This window comes from Tamandua tetradactyla, chromosome 7 (assembly GCF_023851605.1).
Source record: "Tamandua tetradactyla isolate mTamTet1 chromosome 7, mTamTet1.pri, whole genome shotgun sequence".
NCBI lineage: Eukaryota > Metazoa > Chordata > Mammalia > Pilosa > Myrmecophagidae > Tamandua > Tamandua tetradactyla.
Window position 1 is genome coordinate 124,010,025 of NC_135333.1, and position 6,187 is coordinate 124,016,211.

Sequence of the window (6,187 nt, forward strand, 5' to 3'; positions counted from 1 at the left end):
GATTAAGGGGCTACAGCTGCCAACTGATTTCACTGACTTTAAATGAACAAGCTTAGCTCCAATGAGCCAAGGCATAGTAAAATTAGACAGTTGTCTGGAGAAACAGAGACTGTAAGATTTCTAGAAAAAGTTAACTCCACAGGGGCAGACATCCAAGTGGCTCATATGAGTTATCACAAACCATGGCTGCAGTAGAGCATGGAGTTAAACATTTGTCTAGAGTGAGCCTGGGAAATCTAAGCAGGGAGAAAGTGCAAGCAGGAATGTCATTGTTTAAATATAGGGACATTGTCAGTGCCCAGTTCTGCAAGATCAGCTGGACAGAGTCCTGGACTGAGCCCCAAAAGAGGAGTGTTATGTAAGGGGGCAGAGGTAGCATAAACAGAAAGAACCATGTCACTTGTAGAAGAATGCTAAGGCTACTGCTAGTGCCAAATGTTAAATTAAAGAAAAGTGATCAAGGATGCAAGTGAGTATGAAAGTCAGCAGTACCCCATACAGGAACTGTTTAAAAAGTTGAAAAAGTGATAAGGTTTTGAGTATAGATATGAATGAAGCTGATCCAGATAGGACTGGGGTATATGCGAATACAGGGTAAAGGATGATATCGTCCATATTTTAAAACTTCAACTTCTGTGTGAGACCAAAGGGAAAGATGATTATTTGGTGCAAAATTTATATTTTGGGTAGCACATCATCTAATTTAACTTGTTTGGTTAGTTTAGTTGAACACAGTAAGTACATGGAATCTTGAATAGGGTGTGAGATCTTATTGGTTTGTCCAGGTAAGTGTGATGCCCCGATATATCCCAGAGTAATTTGGTCAGTGAATAAAGTATTTGCAAAGTCCCCTTGGGGTACTGGGAGAAAGGAGGAAATGTTCAACTTGCCCATTTGGAGAATTTCTGATATTCTTGCAAGCGGTGGGGACAACCAAATCAATAGGCTGAGTCCTCATTCTTGGGGTTTACCCCTATGAAACTTATTCCTGCAAAGGATAGGCTAAGCCTACTTATAATTATGCCTTAGAGTCACCCCTTAGGGAATCTTTCTTGTTGCTCGTATGTGACCTCTCTCTCTAAGCCACCTCAGTAGGTGAACTCACTGTGTTCTAGTTTGCTAGCTGCTGGAATGCAAATACCAGAAATGGAATGGCTTTTAAAAAGGGGAATTTAATAAGTTGCTCGTTTACAGTTCAAAGGCCGAGAAAATGTCCCAGTTAAAACAAATCTATAGAAATGTCCACTCAAAGACATCCAGGGAAAGATATTTTGGTTCAAGAAGGCCACTGAAGTTCAGGGTTTCTTTCTCAAGTGGAAGGGCACATGGCAAACACAGTCAGTTTCTCTCTTATCTGGAAAGGCACATGGTGAACACAGTCAGGGTTCCTCCCTCATTTGGAAGGGCACATAGTGAGCATGGCATGATCTGCTAGCTTCTTCTCCTGGCTTCCTGTTTCATGAAGCTCCCCTGGAGGCATTTTCCTTCTTCATCTCCAAAGGTCGCTGGCTTGTGGGCTCTCAGCTTCTCGTGGCTATGTTGTTCTTCTCTGCTCTCTCTGAATCTCTCATTCTCCAAAATGTTTCCTCCTTTATAGGACTCCAGAAACTAATCAAGACCCACCCAAAAGGGTGGAAACATGATGTCACCTAATCCATCTTAACAACCACTCTTGATTAAATTACATCTCCACGGAGATGATCTAATTAGAGATTCAAACATACAGTATTGAATAGGGATTATTCTGCCATTATGAAATGGGATTTTGATTAAAACATGGCTTTTTTAGGGGACATAAATCCTTTCAAACCACCATACACTGCCTTCCCCCCTCCATGGGACATGACTCCCAGGGTGTAAATCTCCCTGGCAATATGAACAGAACTCCTGGGATGAGCCGGGACCTGGTATCATGGGACTGAGAAAACCTTGATCAAAAGAGGGAAGAAAGAAATGAGACAAAATACAGTTTCGGTGGCTGAGAAATTTCAGACAGAGTTGAGAGGTTATCCTGGAGGTTATTCTTATGTATTATATAGATTTCCTTTTTAGTTTATGGTGTATTGGAGTGGGTGGGGGGAAGCACCTGAAACTGTTGAGCTGTGTTCCAGTAGCCTTGATTCTTGAAAATAATTGTGTAATAATATAGCTTTTACAATGTGACTGTGTGATTGTGAAAACCTTGTGTCTGATGTTCCTTTTGTCCAGGGTATGGACAGATGAGTAAAAAATATGGATAATAAATAAATAAATAATAGGAAGGGTGGGTAAAATAGATTGGGTAGATGGAAATACTAGTGGTCAATGAGAAGAAGGGGTAAGGAGTATTGGATGTAAGAGTTATTTCTTTTTTCTTTTTATTTCTTATTTTGAAGTGATGCAAATGTTCTAAAAGTGATTGTGGTGATGAATGCATAACTGTGATGATATTGTGAGCCATTGATTGTACACCATGTATGGACTGTATGTGTGTGAATATTTGTTAATCAAAATACTTTTGAAGAAACAGTACAGAAAAAATTATATACTTGTGTAATATATAGAGGAAATGATCAAGCTAATTTGATAAAATGTTGATAATATTTTAAGGAATTAAGTAGGGTATATACAGGAGTTTTTTGTACTGTTTTTGCAACTTTTCTGTAAGCCTGAACTTATGAGAAAATTAAAAGTTTAAAAACACACATATATAATCATATTAGGTTAAAAATTATAATTAAAATTTTACAACGATGTAGAAAAAAATCACCAAAACCAAAAGTTGATTCTTTGAAAAGGTCAATAAAAGTGACAAAACTTTAGCAAAACTCATGAAGACAAAAAAGGAGAGCATACAAATGACTAAAATTAGAAATGAAAAAGGGGGCATAACTAAAGACCCCACCAAAGTAAAAAGGACTATAATAGGATACTACTGTACACCAACAAATTAGATAACCTAGGTGAAATGGACAAATTTTTAGAAACACAGAAACTACCTACACTAACTTAAGAAGAAATAGAAGATATCAATTTTACTAGTAAAGAGATTGAATTGGTAATCAATACCTCTCCCCCTCAAAAACAGCACAGAACAGTTGGTTTCCGAGAGGGGTTTTACAAAACATTCCAAGAATCAACACCAACTCATCCAAAAAACTGAAGAAGAGGGAACACTCTCTAATTCATTCTACAAGGCCAGCATAACCATCTCACCAAAGCAAGATAAAAATACTACTGGAAAAGAAAACTACAGACCAATATCTCTTATAAGTATAGATGCAGAAATCTTTGATAAAATACCAGAAAACTGAATCCAGCTGAATATTAAAATAATTATACACCATGATCAAGTGGGATTTATCCTAGATATGAAAGTGTGGTTCAAAATAAGAAACTAAATTAATAGATTGATAGAAAATCATTAATACAATGAAAGCGGGTAAAAAGTATATGATCATTGCAATTAATGCAGAAAAAAGCATTTGACAAACTCTAGCAATGCTTCTTGGAAAAACACTTAGAAAAATAAGAATAGAAGGAAACTTCCTCAGCATGATAATGGGCGTATATGAAAACCCACAGCTAGCATCATACTTTTTTGGTGAACGGCTGAAAGCTTTCTCTCTAGGATCAGGAACAAGACAAGGTTGCCCAGTATCACCACTGTTATTCAACATTGTACTGGAAGTTCTTGCCAGAGCAATTAGGCAAGAAAAAGAAAAAAAATTCTCCCAAGTTGGAAAGGAAGAAGTAAAACTTTCACTATTTGCAGATGACATGATCCTATATACAGAAAATCTTGAAAAATCTGCAGAAAAACCTCTTAGAGCTAGTAAATGATTTCAGCAAAGTGGCAGGACACAAGATCAACAGCCCAAAATCAGCAGCGTTTCTATACACTTATAATGAATAATCTGAAGAAAAGTACCATTTACAATAGCAACTAAAAGAATCAAATATCTAGGAAAAAATCTGACCAAAGGATATAAAGGACTTGTACACAGAAAACTACAAAGCATTGCTAGAAGAAATCGAAGAAGACCTAAATAATGGAAATACATTGCATGTTTTTGGATTGGAAGACTAAATATCATTCAGATAGCAATTCTAACCAAAGTGATTTACAGATTCAATACTGTCATGGTTAGGGATATGTGTCAACTTGGCCAAGTTGTGGTAGCTGTTTATCTGATTGGGCAAGTACTGGCCTGTCTGTTGCAATGAGGACATTTCATAGGATTAGGTCATGATCACGTCAGCTGCATCCACAGCTGATTCCATTTGTAATCAGCCAAAGATGAGTGTCTTCTACAATTAGTGATGCTAAATCTAATCACGGGAAGCCTTTTAACGAGGACTCAGAGGAGACAGGTCCCATTCCTGCTTTGGCTGGTGAGCCTCTCCTGTGGAGTTCATCCAGACCCTCCATCAGAGTCGTCGGCTTCACAGCCTACCCTGTGGATTTGGACTCTGCGTTCCTGCAGTCACGTGAGACACTTTTATAAATTTCATATTTGCAAGTGTTCCCTGTTGATTCTGTTTCTCTAGAGAACCCTAGCTAATACAAATACCATTCCAATAAAAATTCCAATAATCTTCTTTGCAAAAATGGAAAAGTCAATCCTAAATGTATATGGATGGGTAAGGGGCCCAAAATAACCAAAGCCATCTTGAAAAAGAAGAATAAAGTTAGAGGATTCACACTTCCTAATCTTAAAACCTATTACAAAACCACAGTAATCAAAATAGCCAGGCTGGTACTGGCACAAGAACAGACATACAGACCAATGGAATTGAACTGAGAGCTCAGAAATTAATCCTCACATATAGGACCAACTGATTTTTGACAAGGGAGCCAAGACTACTCAATTGAGAAAGAATAGTCTCTTGAATTATTCAATAAATAGTGCCGGGAAAACTGGATCTCCATTTGCAAAAGAATGAAAGTGGATCCCTACCTCACACTATATAAACAAACAACTCAAAATCAGTCAAAAACCTAAATATGAGAGCCAGGACTATCAAACTCCTAGAAGGAAACATGAGGAAGCATCTTCCGGACTTTGGTTTCATAGACTTTACATCCAAAGCACAAGCAACAAAAGAAAATATATAATGGGACCTCATCAAAATTAAAAACTTTCGTGCCTCAAATGATTTTAGCATGAAAGTGAAATGACAACCTACACAATGGGAGAAAATGTTTGGAAACCACATGTCCAATAAAGGTTAGTATCCAGAATATATAAAGAAATCCTTCAACTCATCAACAAAAAGACAACACAATTGAAAAACAGAACTGGGATAGACATTTCTCCAATGAAGTCAAAAGCACATGGAAAGATGTTCAACATAAGTCATCAAGGAAATGCAAATCAAAACCATGAGATACCATTTCACACCTACTAGAATTGCTACTTTGTGTGGTGCAAATTAAGAGGGAAAGAGAGTGAACTTCTGAAATAGTTATTTGTAAATATAGGAGGAACCTGACAAGGACACAGACTAGTATTGAGCAGCCGAGGTCCCTACAGTGAACTTTTAGTGGTATTAACCCCAAAATGTAATCTTCCTTTGGCAGAGATCCACAGTGGGGAGCAGAGAAGGGGCTACTGGATTGACCCAGAATTGGGGTTTTGCTTGGCAGTTGGTGTCAGGTTGTGAAAGGGTTTTGGCTGGAGGATGTTTGGAGTGAAGACCTGTGGGTCTAGGCTTTGACAGCACAGGTAGCAGCTGGGAGACTAGGAGAGAATGAAGGGCCAACAAATGTTTATATTGTTAATCCAGAAAAGCCATACACTTTAATTAGAATTATATCGATAGCCCCTCTCTTAGAAGAATAGGCAGAAAACATGAACAAAAAATTAAAAATGACAAACTTTTGGAGGATGTTCAACCTCACTAGTAATAAAAATATGTGAATTTTAAACACCGAGATATCTTTTTTCCAACTACCAGAGAAATAAAAATTTCAATGCAAATACTTGTGCTGATGAATCAGAGATAAACTAGGTGTAATCAAATTCAATGGGGAGTATAAATAGTACAATCATTTAAGAAAATGTTTTGTTAACCATTATCAAGATCCTTAATGCTTTACCTTTTGCATTAGGAATTTTGCTTTGTGTAGTCATAACAAAGAAATATAGAAATGGAGAGGAAGTCTTTTACACAGTACATGTTCTCTATAACATTATTTATATAT